The sequence below is a fragment of the Lineus longissimus genome, chromosome 7 (assembly GCF_910592395.1).
Source record: "Lineus longissimus chromosome 7, tnLinLong1.2, whole genome shotgun sequence".
Taxonomy (NCBI): Eukaryota; Metazoa; Nemertea; class Pilidiophora; order Heteronemertea; family Lineidae; genus Lineus; species Lineus longissimus.
The window spans coordinates 19,901,671-19,919,345 of NC_088314.1; positions in this window are offsets into that span (position 1 = coordinate 19,901,671).

Genomic DNA, 17,675 nt, shown 5'->3' on the forward strand with positions numbered 1-17,675 from the left:
TCAGTAACACGCAGTATACGAAGTGCTCATCAATATTTCAATAGATCTTTGGATATTACTAGAAAAATTCGTCAGCTCTACACAGGATACATTTTGAAATCTTCAAAATTGAGTGCTGAAAATAAAAATTTTAAGCAGAGAGATTTTATAAAACTATTGATGTAGAAGCGTCTGTGAAACCTTCTGAATTGTTATGAATTTTGATGTAATATTTGGAAAAGTAACTGTCGGTACTGGTGTTGAAATCTTCAAATGAAGTTCATGCTGATAAGTTTCTAAAATTGGCAGTGCCTTCATATTTCTTATTGCTTGATCTTGTGGGAGGCTCTGCTACAAGAATAGCTCACCTCTCTGCTGGGGTCACCAGACTTCCTGGGATAGTACCCCTTGCACGACCCCTGGCTCCCGAGGGTCCATCCTCCCGCGATGGGAGTTTCCCTTCCACGCCTGTTTTGTTTTCATTTCATGGTCCATTTGTGACGGGCAGCTCAGCTGTGAATTCAGATGCCAGGACGACTGGCATTCGTCATACTTTTGACATCAACTGATGACCAATCAACTTCCCTTTCAACAAACATTTTCTCTCACAGAAATATTAAATGTAATCAAGGTTCTGAAATTTGTAATTGATAAATATCTGTTTAATAATTGACTTGGGGAAATTCTACTGGAACTGAACGGAAATGTCCTTCATTCAGGTATAATTGAAAGTATTGGTAGAAGATATTTTAACTGCACAAATTCATTTACGCCGCACTCATAAATTGACTTTCATGAAACTGCCGGGTCAACTTAAAGGTGAACATAGGCAGGAGCCAGGCAGGTCAGAATAAGTTAAATACTTGATGTCGATGAAAGGGTTCTCTCATCTCACAGTACATCGAAATTATTCACACTTGTTCAATGAATATATCAAAAGCTGAATCAAAAATGACCAAGAACCCAAACTTTTTATATTTGTCTCCTGAAGACTTAAACATTTAGACCAAAAAGCTCCTGCCAATTCAATAGCCCCCTTAAAAAATTGCACACATCTCCTTTACTGTGAGATCTTGGGATTATCTGGGATTATAACCACTGCTTGGTGCAGTGAGACAAAAAGATCTCTTGTATGCAGGTAAAACTGGTAGTGGCTGGATTTCATATTGACTCCTACTGTGATGACCGCAAACAAGCGATTATGCAACTTAAATCACAGCTTGCAGCAAATTACATGTATGACTCTATCCCTGTTCACTGTACCAACATTAGATTTGTGTAATCCTTATTGCCCAATTTTATAACAAGTCAGGTTTCATTTGTAATAATGCCCCTCTTGCAGAGAGGAAATATTGGTATTCCTCCGTGAGTGTGGCATTGGGGCGGTTCTGTTGATAAATGAAACATGGAGGTCAGCAAACTGGAGGGGTCTAAGTATACAGTGACAGTTGTCGGATAGGTGATGGTAAATAGTTTTCTAATTCTGAAAGATTTTGCTATTTGTTGTCTTGGACACCCTGTATTTGTGAGTGGGGTAGTGGTTTAGAAGACCAGAATAGTGAGTAATGGAAATAACTGTGCTAGAACAAATAGCTTGTGAATAGAGTTATTACTAATTATCATACAGTGCTAGAAGCAACCAGAAACACAGTTCATTTGTCTTTTTGAAATGGCTAAAGGTTTACAGCTGATAGTTGACAGTTTAGCCTGGCTATCTTCTGAGTTGTGCAATCAGATATGATTGGATTTCATCCCAAGTCTGGGAGACGGGCATTGTTTTCCGGCAAGGTTTGATCAGTTTGACCTCAGTTGATTTTGAACCCTTGGGGGGGGGGGGGGGGGGAGTCATGCAATGGTCACAGATGGGGGTGGTCTTCCATGTACCAGACGGCAGCTCATCCTAGTTGGCCTCAAGAAGGATATAAGGGGTTGGAGGCAAGAAAGTCGTTCAAATATTCTTTCTGGTTGTTGTTGTTATAATTTTCCCTCAATTTGTATCCCTTTCCATATAATTCTTAGAACCAAACCCTACCTCAAGTCAGAGGATTCACAGGCTCAAACAGGATCCTGCATCTTAGACAATTTTTCTGAAAAAGGACTCAATTTGAAGTAATTGTTTTGAAAGTTATACAACTTTCACTAAGTATTTGTAGTAGCATTTCAAGATCACTTTAAAAACGAGAATAAAAGACAAGATCCTACAAGTTTTAGGAGAACAATGCTGGAGTTATTTCAAGATGTCTGAACTTAAAATCTTACATCAGAGTTGAAATATTTACAGATGCAAGTTCACAATGACATAACTCAATTAAAGTGGCTTGTGTCTGGCAAAAGCAGGCGCAGGGCCCAAAGACTAATATTGAGTTACTTGCATGGGGAGATTTTCCACAAAATTGAAAGAGAGAAAAGATTTTCCACAAAATTATCTTTAATATGATGTATGACACTTGATTGAGACAGTGACTGCAGAACACATCATTCAGATTTTTGTCATGATTCACATGATTAGGCCTGCATTTCTAATCAATACAAAAATTTTAAAACGCTGCCATTTGTCTGAAAATTGACGCAAAATGACGCGAATTCCTCTCATTCCCACGAGATTTCGTAACCCAACGAATCTCAGACTGCAGGCACGCTGCCAAATTAAGGGTAAAATTAGACCTAATTGAATAATGCTGTGCTATTGATATGAGCCCTGACCTCTACTCCACCCAAATGAAGAGAGCTTGACCCGACCCTTTAGGACCATACCCTTCTAATTCTGTACAAGTTTAGTGATACTTAGACCACACTGATACAGCCGAATCAAATCTGTTTTAATGTAACTTGGACTAATCCTCATGTACGTTTACATGCATCAATATACACAAGGTTTCAAAACTCAAAGTGAGATTGAAAACAGTTTTGACGACACCCTATTTTGTGCCTTTCCTTGTACTTTGGTGTACAAAAATGTACACGCAATCCGACCCATAACGTATGGAGTAGACTGGGTTACAATTAACCCAATGAGCACGCTATCAAATTGTCCTTTTTGTCAAACAGGATGTGTCCCTTTTGTGAAGACCCTCATCATGAGTTTGGCCCCTTTTGTTGCCACCCTCATGACTTCTGGTAGCGAGGTGCCTGACCCAGTGTCCAGACATGATATTGTGAGGGGGATACCGACGATATTGTCCATGGATTCCACCAGTTGAAAAGGATGCGTTGGATCATTGGAGGGGTGTCCGAACAATTGGCTGAGATTTGCTTCGACACTGAGGAATGTGTATCATTGTAATGCCATCACTTGCCCCATGAGGGGCGATATTTATGACCCACTTGCACCAAGATTCCTATAGAAAGCCCCCTTGCCTTTCTGACACATAGCATATTGGCTTGTTGGTATAGATGATGAATTGGCCCGTAAATGAACGAATTATGACCATTTTATGTCCCCTCCGTTTCTTTCCAAGGGTCATTATTCTGCTAAGAGGTCAGACTCTTGTCAGACACCCAGGTTGACAAAATTCCGACATCAAGTTATTCAAATTCCAACACCCAATCGCAAGTTATCAAAAGGGCTGAGATTTCATGGTGATTTGACGCAGTCATTGGACAGCACCTGGGTGAATTTGATTTTGCGACATACTATGTATAGCATTGTTTGTTTAACAAAAATTCCTTCCATTTTTTCAAAAAATATTTGTTGAAAATTAACTCCAACAGATAATGATAATAATAAAAATTTATATAGCAGATGAAACCTCAACTAGGCCTACAAATCACTCCTGATTCTTTTATCAAAGAAAATTTCAGAAAAAAAAGTTGAACAAACACATTGAACAATCCATTAATATCAACAGCAATTTAAACACCTTTAAGTGACTTTTGAATGGTTTGATTTGCAAAATCCTCCTTGACATGAAGTCTGAAGTTGTCTTGTCTCAAAACTGACACAAAAATAACTCTAAAATGGATTTGTATTCAAAAGATTATTTGACATTGTTTGTAATCTACCACTTGTATATAGCCAAGTCAATTGCAGAGTGACTTGAGCACAGTAAAGGGTTTCATTTCCTAATGCCTTCTGCTGTGTTTGAGTTCAAGTATGGGTCAATATGACCCTGTGTCATCACACCACGACAATCTGGCCCAGACGACAAATTAGATGGACAAATTAGATGGACGGCTATTAGTTCATTAACAAGTCGATGTTATTATGGAATGGAGGTCCGAGGGGTCAATGAATATTAGAGATCAACTGATTTATTGAGACTCATCCCGGAGCTTGACACGTCTGCGTGTCTCACTTGGTTGTAGGAGGATATCATGCCTACTCTGAAAGGCAAAAGATGAAAGTTAAACAATAGCATTACCATTATTACCAAACCGTTGGCATTAGTAATCTTTTGCAGTGGTAGTCACCATCGCAAAACTGCAAAAAAAAAAAAAAAAAAATCTGAAAAAATTACATCTGAGAGAATTGTCATGAGTTAAAACTGCCCCGACCTTTACCAAAACGAGGGGTGCCTGAACCTTCCAAAGATATGGGAGAACGTCTTTGAGTCACGTGTGCCTCCAACATGTGCCGTCATCCCCAGAAGTCACTGACAAAAATTCCTGTCGTAAGAGAAAGTAATAGGGATTGAGAAGGTAAGTTTTCTCCAGCGATAAAAATGTAAAAAGTCGGCTATATCATTGGTCATGCAAATGCCCTTGAATGCGATTCGAATTAATACATGATCAGCCATTCATCGAATTGAGTATACTGAGGTCATTTACAGCAGTCAGTGAACCAATTTGGTGAGTTTAAACACATTTTCTGACAAATAATTAGGAAATTGTGATTTGAGTTTCAGGAAGTCACTGAAGTGATGATGGCAACCCATTGACCAACCCTGATACAACATGTTCTCAATGGTGCAATTTGTTCTGCACTCTTTATTTCTGGTCTGGGGGAGTTTTATCACGATATTTTCTCCGTAAGTGTTTTATAATTTACCATCACTGTTTGGAAGTTAAATGGACCATGCCACACCCCAGCCTCAATTATGAGGGTGTATTATTCCAAGGCGATTTGTCCAGATTTCTTGAAGAGTGATTTTTGAAATCTAAAAATAATAGATGTTGATAGAAAATCTCAAAAAGGAGTCAGTCAGCGGATAATCAAAAAAATAAAATTCAGGGTTGCAGACAACACTTCTGAAATATCATTGTAATTTTTATGGCACTGTTTGTTTCATAAGTTTTACACTTCCAAATAGTTTGCCTTGACAGTTTTAAAACTTCACCGGATTGACCTTGTAACATTGTGTAAAATGTGTTCGTGTGTGAAGCATTTGTGCAGTCATCAAGGGATAACTGCCATAGTAATTTTCTTTACAGCCAAAAGACCAGTGTCTTTACCTACCTACCCTCTGTGGTGGTATATTTAGGGTCGAACGGAAGCACATCCATGATTTTGGGTCATACTCTCCTCTTAAAGATCAGAGAGTGCACAGTATCATTTTTGCATTCACGATGTTCACTCATAGAAACGTGGTAATGAACCAGGGTATTTCAATTTGTAGAACATTCTTTAGATTCTTCATCTTAGGCGTGGCTCGCTCACCGGACTACTTTCTTGCATAACCCCTCCCACTACGAATTGAACGAGTCAGTCTAATTTGGCGGGAAAGGTTCACCGCTAGGTTGGAGGTCGCAGGAGTTCACCAATGTTTAGATCGTCATGACCTCCTTGTGACCATGCTACTGCGTTATTTTTAGCGCCAGATCTAGTAGTTGTAGTAACCTTGTCCCCAGGTGATGGGTATCAGTGGTGACTCTAATCCACTGATATTGTGTGTGAACTGTCATTATGCTAACAGTTTGTTGCATTGTTGTACAATGGTACAGATGCGAAAGATTGCCAATTTGTCTATTAGGTAAGGTTAAGGGAGATTTGGAAGACTAATGCCTGCAAGTGCTCTGTCTGTAACCTCTTTTTGTTTTATAAAGAGGTTCTATACATGCTTGCACAGCATCTGAGAGTTCTTGTCAGTGGCATTGTGTGAGTGACAATTGACATTTTTAGCGGCCTATAGCCTACAGTTAACAACAAAATCTTTGCAAAATCGTTATTTTAAACGTTTTCTCGGATTCATAAAATCAAAAACAATTTGATAATTTGTGTTTCTCCACTTGTTCCAGCGCTCATTAATATACAGTAATTTGATAAAAACATTTTGTAGCGATACAGCTAATTAATGCACCTGTTGACATTGGATCCCTTTTAGTTAATGATCTGACTGTGTCATTGTTTTGTTCAGTCATTGATTGAGTCAAGGTTCTTAGAATCTGCGGTCAATAACCTTACGATAGATTATCGAACATCACTGCAAGGGATCAAAATACTGTCCCATTCTGATTAATTTAATCCATCGTTTTCATCAGCATAATAACTCATGGGCCTAAAATATTTATGATTTGTCACCCTTTCTCTATCGCCAACCATACTGAGTCAGGATCACCCGATAATACATCAGTGACTATAAGCTATTGGGTGATTCGTAAATCGAGTTCCGCGAGTGAGGGTATCGCCATGTATGAATTGAGCGTCACTTCATCCAGGTCCTGATCTGACTAATACGATTAGTGCTGATCGATGATTATCGGAGTCGTAGGCCTAAAAATAAAAATATCGGGGATGACGATCCTTTCGTGATCAATGTGCTGTGTAACACAAAGGATGACAATGATCAATTTGTGGTTATTCACCATTTCCTATATCATATTTATGATTTTGATGTTATGATCGTACCGTGATTAAATATGAGCTCTGATATTGCAGTTCAGATATTGCAAATTGAGTTATAGTTTCAAATTTTGAAGGAACAAACCTTTAATCAAAAACAGCAGGTTTCAGATTGTCAAGTCATATTTGTTTCAAACCGCCTGAATATTCCTGTAAACATGTAAAAGTAATCAAATCATTTAAAAAGCGATATTTCATGTTCAGGTGACCTCATATTGACATTGACAAAGTTAATTAATGAAATTGGTTATAATGCCTGCCTCATTTAATTCAATTAGTTACCATATGGCATTATTTCGTGTTTGCCCTATTACACAATTTTCGAGGACCCCACGTCTGTGAAATGATCTGTCAGTCTTTGCAGATTGCTAACCTGAACTGCCTGTCAGGACCTTCAATGACATTTGTGATTTATGAGAGACTGTGATGATATGATCCTGAAGTATCTTGCAGCAGAGGAGGGGTCAGGCCCCTCGATCCACTTACGGTAAATATGGGAGGGGGTACTTTTTGACTTTTATGCTGGGGAACTTTACCTTACAAATTATCAAAAAGCGGGCATTTTTCTTATTCATTTGAAAAAAAAATCCACAATGCAGGTGAGAATTCACAATATTGGGGGTATTTTTGCCGAAGTTGGTAGAAAAAGTTAGGGAAGGGTTTGATATGAAAGTTAATTTTCTTAGACAGGGGTGTATTTTGACTTGGGGAAGAAGCAAAGACCTCCCCAATCAACCTGCCTAAACTCTTGGAGTGGAAGGGCGGGGAGTAGGAGAGACCAGGGTTTAAAACTCTGTTGGAAAGTAGCAAAAAGGAGGAAAGATATCTAGAGGAAACATGCCATTCCGTGCATGGCAACTGATTTCTTATTTGCAGGTCCTGCTGCTGCTGCATTGGCTTTCTTGCTGACTGTACAATGCTGCCCTCTGTGAAAGAATAATGACGAAGGAACAAAAGGGATCTATCCTGAAGCTCTTCAGACAGCTAGGTGAGGGCAATACCACAAAATACTTTGGAAGCTGAAAAAGGCAGAATAATGTGGTCTCTCCCTTGACCCCCTGCTTCTCCTGAAGGCCTAAAGGAATGTCAATGAATACTGCCTTTTGGCTTTAAGTTGATGTCTTATAAATCTGAGGATCAAATGAATATAATACTATATGGGCCCAAAAATACTCTTCCAGATGAAATCATTTTGTCTTCTTCAGCTTCAGTGTGTACTGAGATGATCCTTAGTTCTTAATGTCACTGCAACTTCTGTCATGATGGCACATTTGAGGTGACTCCAGATTTTTCCAATGTCTCAATATTATGCTGACAATCTTTGTCTCATCATCTCACTTAAAGAAACAGTTTTTGTCTACTCATTCATCAGTCTCAGTCTCACCTGCGGGCTAGTGGGTCTCCTGGCCAAAGACCAATCACTAATTGTTCCTAATTTTACTCTCATAATACGTCTACAAACTGCTTTTAACATGATTTCCAGTGGTCTATAGGTTACAGCCACTTATGTGGCAGTCTGCTGTGAAAGGGTTAAAACACATGTTATCACAAAAGTAAATTCTCTTAATTTTTGTTGCAGGAAACTCCCCAAGTTTAAGGTAGTATTAAAAACTTCTTTTAAATCTTCATTGCCATGTGTAGACCCTACCAGGTAAGTGTTCTACTTATACAAAATTTCATGTCATTGACTTGTACAGTGGAACCCCGGTAACACGACCACTCATGGGACCAAGGTTCAATGGTCGCGTTAGTGAAGTTGAAAACCTGGGGAGAAAATGCATGATCAGGTTTTTCGCCAAAATTATTGAACTTATTCATAAGTTCAAAATTCTGAAAAATTTTCAAAGCCAAAATTTTTTTTAGGCTGATGATGTTTGTTCATTTTGAGCAGAAAAACAACAATTGAAAAAAATATTTGGACTTAGAAATTTTTCATCCTTCTGATTCTGAAAAAATTTCTGAGTCCAAATATTTTTGGGGGCTGATGATGTTTCTTCATTTTGAGCAGAAAAAAAAACAAGTGAAAAAATTATTTGGACTTTCATCTGTAGCATGACAAATTTGCTGCAATCAATTTCTTACAGAAATCATGGCAGCATTCGTCTTTTCAATTCTCATCATTCCACATTTCAGAATGCTTCAATGTTTTCGGTGATAATTGCTGCCTGACTTAATGTAAATCACATGATTTCTTGCTGTCGGTACCCAGCATGTCAAACACTGACAGTGCTGAATGATGAAAAAAACAGGGATAAATTGATTCAAAAAACGTTAGCATAACGCAGTTTATTAGTTTTCAACTGATAGTAACTGCCTGTACAAAAGTTTTCATATGGATTCTCATGATAGCCACTGTCCGTGGTGTTATAGTAATCAAGAGAGAGGTTTGTACCGAGGTGTTAATTGCCAGGTTAATAGGAGACGCGGTCGCAACCGATTATGGCTATTCGGCCCTTTGGTCGGGTTACAGGGGTGAATTTGGTTATTGGGACCACCCAATACAGTGGTCGTGGTCTTGGTACCGGGGTGGTGGTGTTACCAGGGTGGTGGTGTTACCGGGGGCCTTGTAATGGTAATAAGAGAGGAAACCATTTGGCGATTCTTGGTCGTCATAGCGGGGTGGTTGCATTCCCGGGCTGGTCGCCGACCGAGGTTCCACTGTACTTGTCCACCTAATTTCAAGTATTATTGTGTGTCAGACATAAAAAACTAATGCAAATTTTCAAAATATCCAAATTGTTTAAGATATTTGTCCGACTTTTTTAGATTCATTTCTAAGATTGTAAACCTACTACACTTCTCAGCTTTGCAGATCTGAAGTTCATCTGTCATCTGTTTGGGAAAAAGTACCAATATCGGTGTGTTCTTATTTACTGCACTTTATGGAATAAAACAAATAAGAAATTTCGTCATATTTATATTGGTGAATTATTCTCCACCACCAAAATGCAATGCAATCTAAAAAAATTATGATTTTAAGATTTTCTCAAATCATAGAAATCTTACAGATTTACAGTAGCCACGATGGCCACAAAGTCTAATTCGCCGCCTGTGGTTGTTATATCGTTTACTCTATTTCACCAGGCGGAGAAAATCTCATTAAAAAATAAATCGCATCATGAACCAAATCAATTTTGGTTCCATAGAACATCTGTTTCTAACCCTAGTTCGAAAATCTTAATTAGACTTGAAACTTGTGTGGGTATCTGTATCATATCTATAGCTGATTAAGGCAAAGTTGGCATGGCACAAACGTTAGTTTCAGTGTCACCAAAGGTGGCTCCTCTCGGGATTAAACTACTTAACTGGAAACTAATGCAAAAAAATTATCATTGTCTTTTGTGTTTTTGAAAAATTCCTCAAGGATATCTTGAGATTTTTTTCTGATATGGATTAATACTGCAGCTTGAGGCTTAGATACTTCATTGTTCGGCTAAGAGAAAACCAATTCTGGAAGCGATAGGGTGTGAGTCTTATGTGTCTCAAAAATGTTAAAGATTTCAATCCCTCCAAGATGAAAAGATAACAAAATGGTTAGTTTGAAAATTTGCAATCAGAAATAGCTATTTTGATGAAAATCATGGGTGTAGCTAGCGAGGGGGGTGCCTAGAAGTCACCAAAAAACTTGGTTTTGAACATCGTTTTGGTTAAAACATTTCAAGTGTCATTTTTTCCTCAAAGAGAGCCTTCTGCCCATCCCCCCAAAAACCAAAATGCTAGCTACGCCCCTGAAAATACTGTATGATGTAATTTTTAGCTCGCCTGGGTGAGCTAATGTTGTCGTGTCTTGTCCGTCGTCCATTGTCTGTCCCTCCGTCGTCCATGCATCCATCGTCTGTCGTCCGTCTGTTGTCGGTCCATGAGTCCGTCTGTCGTTGTCCGTCATCGTCCGTTAGCGGAGCATGTTTCGTCACTGCAAGGGTTAGATGGCTCAAACTTGGTGTGATGGTAGCTTTGGGCAATATGCAATCAGATTGTGTATCTATCATTACGTTCCAAAATGTTCAGCATCTTGGCGTCGCTTGTGTTTTCCCTGAAAATCCATCCCAAAATGACACAAAATGATATATTGTTATAATTGATATCTAGACATGTCAGAACAAACGAAACACTGCCAATGTAGTTGTTGATGTCGTACAGATGCTGCATAGCAAAAATCAGCTCAAAATTCCAACCGCCTCATGGTTTTTCAAACATTTGGTAAATTTTTGCAAAATTCTGCCATCAAACTCAAAAAGGGGCCTAGGATCCAGGGCCCATATGACCATCCATGAGCATGAATGTATAGGACTGAAAAGCCTGTAAGACATGGGTTTCATCATTAATTGTCCTAGACTCTTTAAATTTGATATATAGACACCTATTGGGCAACTGTACATATTTCCAAAATCAATGTGACCAGCTCGTCATGTGTAAGTAGGTCAGGTCATAAAATTCACTGATGGTAATATATCGAGAAACCTTCACTCCGTGATCTTCAATTGTGCATCATTGATTGATATGATCAAGCTTATCATGGTGCTTGTAACATTTTAACCATGACCTAGTTTCCAAGGTCAGAAAGGTCAAACTCTAAAAAATGTAACTGAATGTGGTACGTTTCACTACTATTTTTCACAGATTCTTTAGATTTTATATGTCCATGCCTATTGGGCATCTGTACAAGTTGACCCAATTTAGGTCAATTGTGACCTAACTTTGACCTAGTTATCAAGTTCACAGAGGTCAAACTCTAAAAGTGTCATTGATCGTGCCTCATTTTGTCATATTAAAAAGTCAATTCAACCTCCATGTCTCATTTCAACGAACACTAAATCATTCCCAGGTGAGCACAATATCCTGAGGACATTTCATTTTCAGTTCCCAAGATACAGAAACTGAACAACTAATCCGCAAGCTTGATAGTCATCATCATCATCAGTTGACTACAAAGCAGGCTGCCACAAGCAAGTTCTCAGGTGGAGATCAAGATGGTTTTGTTCCTCCAGATTTTTCTAACTGTCAGAAAGCAGCCCAGGATAAGGCTTTTCTTCATTTCAGGTCACCTTCGGTCGAGTCCATCATTGATGCAAGGTATTTGAAGTCTATCACGTGTTGTATTGGTTCTCTGTACACCTTCAGGTGGCATGCTTGCATCACAGTGCCGTGTCATGTTCTCTGTACGCCTTCAGGTGGCATGCTTGCATCACAGTGCCGTGTCATGTTCTCTGTTTCAGGTACGTACCATCAGGCCGATGTCTTTTGCACACTGTTGTTTTATCAATCTTGCAATGAGAACGTGGAGTTATGGACTCCACGAGTGAGATGTTGTGTGCAAAGTCAGATCATTAAGCTGCTTGGCGGGATGCCGTCTTGAAGCGTTTGGGTGTGTGGTGACTCCACTGTCATCACTTGCAGTAGTCCACAAGAATGATAAAGAGAAATGGAGCATGGACATCCCCTGGAGTATACGCTGGTTGTGACATCGAACGTCTCAGATATGCCACCATTTACTGTAACAACAAGCGTTTACAACATTCTCTGGAATCCTGTAACTTCCTAGGATGGCAAACAGAGCAATCCTGTTGATCCAGTCAAAGGCCTTCTTGAAGAAGTCAATAAAGGTTAAATTGTGTTGGGAGTTGTTGATCATGGAAGCCATGCATTCTCCTCTGGAGAATGTGCACCTGCTGGGCACAACTTCTTCCCATCCTGAAGCGGTTTGTTTGCTTCTAAGGAGTGGATTGCCTTGATCACGGATTCTGTTGAGAAGAATTACCTTGTAAACCTTTTCAGCAATAGACATGAGGCTGATTCGCCTGTAGTTGGTCATCATGGATAGATTTCCCTTCTTCGGCAGCGGGACAGTGATGTCTGTCATCCACTCTCTGGGGATACTTCGACGCAAAGTTGTGAAAGACTTCATCGAATTGGTTACCACCTCCTTGGAGTGCTTCTGCAGTGGCGGCAAAATCTAGACTCTGTTCTTATTCATCGCAGCAATGGCTCTGTCTCCCATCCTTGTTGGTGGGTCAGCGTATATTGGAATTAGCGTTCCGTTCAGTTTCTTGATCGTTGCCATTGTGGCCTCTCGTCTGCCTTATCCTACTCTTCAAGCTGCTTATTTTGGGATCTGCACTCATCAGCCTGGTAGGACAAATTCAGGTTTGTCATTCAGAGATCTCCAATGCAGTCTGGCCTGCCTAAAAATATATCTTCTTTTGGCTACAGCCTTTTATTTTTCAGGTAGCTATAGGGTGCCAATCCCACCTTGATGAAAAGATAACTATAATAATATATTTGTATAACTGGTCAGAACTGTGACTGCATAATCACAAATAACTATTTTGTTGAAATGAATAACTGTTTTCTAGGATAACAGAGTCAAAACTATAACTGTATAATCAGAAATAACTATTCTTGCAATTCTATTTTAAGGTAAGTGTTTATGTAATGTTTTTTCAAAAGTTGTTTCAATGGTGATTGATTCAATCACTTTTCAGTAATTCCTAATCTGCAGAATAAAACTTTAAATAATGGCTTGACCATTTAGAATCTTTGTTGACCACTTTTTTCTTGGGAATCTTTGATTTTCAGACTGGACTCTATCTTCAAATTATCCTTGTCAACATTATCGTGTGAAAGTATAGCCCACGACTGACCTTCTCACTTTCAATGAACAGACCCCACATAATTGATACCCTTAACACATGATTGTGGCCATGACTAAGACTCGGATATGATCAGCTCCGTCGAAGGGTAACCAAGGACAGCAGCTAAAAGGGCAAGGCCTCCATCGGTATCAAGGACATGATCTTTGACTAATGAGGGGGTTGTCCTTCATGATCTGGTGGCCTATCAGCACCACTTCCACAATCACCCAAAACTGACTCTATCAAGTACACCCCATTGTTTTGGAATTTAATAGGCAGTGTCCCTACCTAAGGCGGCAAACATTTACTTAAAGCGCTCCACGGACGAGCAATATTTTTGCTGTGACCTAAACAAACCCAGCGATTAGCCAGTAAATGATGACACGATGATGGAATGGCTTTCGCCTTCGTAGTTTCATTTCGTTCTTTTCATCTCTGTGTAAAAACCTACCTCTGTATGAGATCTGAAAGATACATAACTTAATACTGTGCCTCCGGGCAGATTTGATTGGCCACTTTATGCCAGTATACTGACTGTCCAACTTGTGTTGAAACGAATTGGATTCTACTTGGTAAATGTGGTTGACTTCGTATCCAGTCCATCTGCTAAACTGATATGGAGTTTCAATGAACTCTGGGTACTTTGTAGCTAATTGTATCGAACATGATTTGCTGGCTGGTAGGAATTAATTGGTGTTAAGTTCATTTATCCTTTGAAATTAAGTATGTAAATTTGGTTAGTAATTATGCGACACTTGAGTTAGCGAGCAGAATGGGTGATTAAGCGACCAGCTGTTTTGTAATTTAGCACTTTAACCCTATCTTGTCTCGATAAGGTTAAAAGGAAGGACCATTTCTGGTTCTGGTTTAGTAATTCGCATGCAGGATATAACTTCAAAATCGTTATGTATCAGCTGGCTACAAGAAATAGTATCTGATCCTTGAAAATTAACATGACTTGATTGGAATTCATCATGTACCATGCATTTCAGTCTGCAGACCTTATCAGTGTTAGTGAGAGCTCTGCGTGCATCCAGAATCAGGACTGGTTCAAGTGAAGCCATCAGTGCACATCGGCACATATACCAAGAGGCAAGTACGATGCAATTTAAAGTAATGCAGTGAAAGGCAACACAGACGACCCTCACTGCAAAAGCTCTCGGTGTCGAAATATTGCTTTGGGTGCATCAATGCTTCGAAAGGGCGACACAGATGATATTTACTGCAAAGGTACTTGCTGCAAAAATAGTGGCTCGGTTGCGTGCATACTTGTTGGGATAGACCCCATTCCCCCTTGTAAGCACCTCGTTTGCTCTGGCACAAGCCCCCTCTCCCTCGATGTGTACATATTTAGTGGACAGCCTCTTGATTTGTCTTCGGATTTGATCTGTGAGTTTTCGTCATGTTGTCGATGGAGATTGGACTTCTTGAGGTAGAATGGGAACCTGGGTCCTCCAGTGTAGAAGGTGGTGCCTCTCAGTGCCATATAGAGGGGAAGATGTCAATACATCCAGATTATAGTTCAAGTTCCTGACTGATATTAGTACCACAGGTACTGCTACAAGACTGACCCTGTGTAAAGTTCACCCCGGAAATTCCAAAGTGACCCTCATGCTCAGAGAATTAGATGAATAAACCAGTATTAGTGACAAATAAATATGGCCACAAATTCCCTGTTCAGAGGAAGGGCGTGGAAAGACGAGTCAGATTAATTAACAAGAACAATACATGAACTTTATCGGAGTTCATCTCTTTGAGCGAACAACAATGGATGATACGTGACGCTGAGATGGTCACTTTGGGAGCGATGACAATTTTTGCATCATCAGGGAGAGGCCAGCCGGGCCCTTGGAGAAATTACGTGCTCGTTGGTCACCTGAGACGGGGTTGAGAGAGTAACTCGATGTGGATTTGAATTAAAGCAGGCGGTAAACATGTAATCATGTTGACCACCCTGCTAATGATTTCATTAGGGATGAGGTGGCAAATAATGCAATCTTCACTGACATTGATGAGAAACGGAATCGGCTCGATTGTAAGAGGCGTTTACTGTAAACCGGGAAATAGTGTATATGTGGCTATCATAGGTTGTGATTTTGTGAAATTGCATCTGTGGCATAAAGTTTGATTTAGCATTTTGAAAGCACTTACAGTAAATTTCAATAAAGTATTTTTTGTAGCGTTTTATTATTGACAAAGTTTCCTGATTGTGCAAAATCTGTAAATTAAAACATGCATGAGTTTGGTATGTGGTAAAATTGTGCCTGCTTCTTCTGAGGACAAAAACGGATATGTCGGAATTGCCTGCCGGTGATTCAAGATGGGGCCATTAGATATGTCGAAACAAGTACTCCTTCCCCCCAGCTTGGATCTGCCACTTGTCTCACTTATAGTCAAGATTTTTCCAGGCAGGAATAATGTATCCTCATTTTATCTTTAACCTCTCAAGTTCTAATAATTTGCAAAGGGGAGAAAAAAAAGGAAATGTAAATTTTAGAAAATTTGATGTAAGATTTGATGTTCTATGCATGTGCATGAAAGGATAAGATGAGGTAAAAGTACTTCTAATTCATGAGTTGAAACCTGGTATGAAAAGGAAAGCACAACACCCACACCCGCCACTTTCACAGCGTGTGAAATTAAGCTAATTATGGTCATGCCATGACTGCTGCGATTGGCTAAAACACAAGCAGGTGTCACCGCATGAGATTTGATACTGTTTCTTTGCCAATTAACCAAGGAAGGTTGTGAACTTCGTTGAGTTTTGTGTTGGGTTTCAAACTCTAGTATCTCGCTCATGAGGTAAAACATAGGTAAATGTTTGACCCCATGAAAAGTTCAGGAGATTTTGGTCCTTTCTGTGGGTCTATCCATTGCATGAATTTTTAATTGATCCTTGCAGTTTTCCTGGCCAATCCCTGGTTCACGGGTCTCAAGAATATGACCCAGTGTTGAGAGTCCATTCACCATGACTATCTGAGATTGACAGAATTCCTGTATTATAGAGAAATTGTCTGGGTGCAGCAGAAATTGAACTCAAACTACAGTGGAACCGCGGTAATACGACAATAAATCTGTGCCGACCCCTTCTTGGATCTTGTCCTGTGATTCACCATACATAGCTAGGGGGAGAATTCCTCCCCATCTTAGCCCAACCTGCCAGCATATCACTCCATCATGTCTTAATCCTCCAATAACCCTCCTGACTTTGCAGAGTCACTGATTTCATAATGAAATAATCGTGAAGGATGTCAGGGTGCTACGCTACATTGGCCACGACATTGGTGGTCCCCTCATCCTGGCATCGGGAACAATTCATAGAAATTTGCCGCTGGCAATTTCTGATGAGAATGATCCGATGAAATATGGTTTCTTGGTCTGCATGGTTGGAATGCCAGCAATGGTTTAGGCGTGACTGACTGCTGACCCTTTTGATTCTGAAGTACCCTTGGCAATTGTTTCTGACCTGTAATTGCCCCTTGAACCCTTCCCTGTGACCTTTGGTGAATTTGAGCAATAACCTGGTGATTGTTGGTGAATTTTAGCAATAACCTGGTGATTGTTGGCCTAGACATTTTAGTTCCTTGCTGTCAGTACAGATGGCTCAGTTGTAGCCTCCATGTCCAGGGCTGGTATCAGCAGTCCAAAAGGCAGTGTCATGTCTCATCTTATTTATATCAATGCAATACCCCGGTGACAGTCAGCGCCACAAAACAGCAGCTGAAGTTTCCCTGGTACCCTATTCACCTTGCCTCCCTTGTGCATTCCCAAGGCTTTCTCGATCAGATTCAAATTGGACCTTATCTACCTCTTTCCCTAGAGACGCAAACAAACCCTTGACAAGCCTGATTTCAGATACCGTGACCTTACGCTAACCTTTTTCATTCTTCATTCCTATTCTTCATCCCATGCCCAATCTGATTCAAATTGTTCAAAGTTGAACTGATTTCTTTGAACAGACACCCCCGCTCCGTCTGCCAATGACAAACCACCAGAATCCTCCGAAGACCTCCGTTTGTATGAAGTGACCCATATCAGACCCCCAATTGAGACCCTTCTCACTCGACCTTGTATCCTACATGTGACCTGACACCAAAATATTATGTCCTTTTGTACAAAGTACGGCCTTCTCCCTATGAGCTGCTAGCTAAGAGGCAGTGCGTGTTGAGTCTTTCATATCTTCCTACCCTTGGTCATATCCAGATTTTGGTGCATTTGCAAAAATGCTGTGGGTTGGTTTACTTTTAAAAATGTGTCCAGAGATTACCCTTTATTCATAATTACCA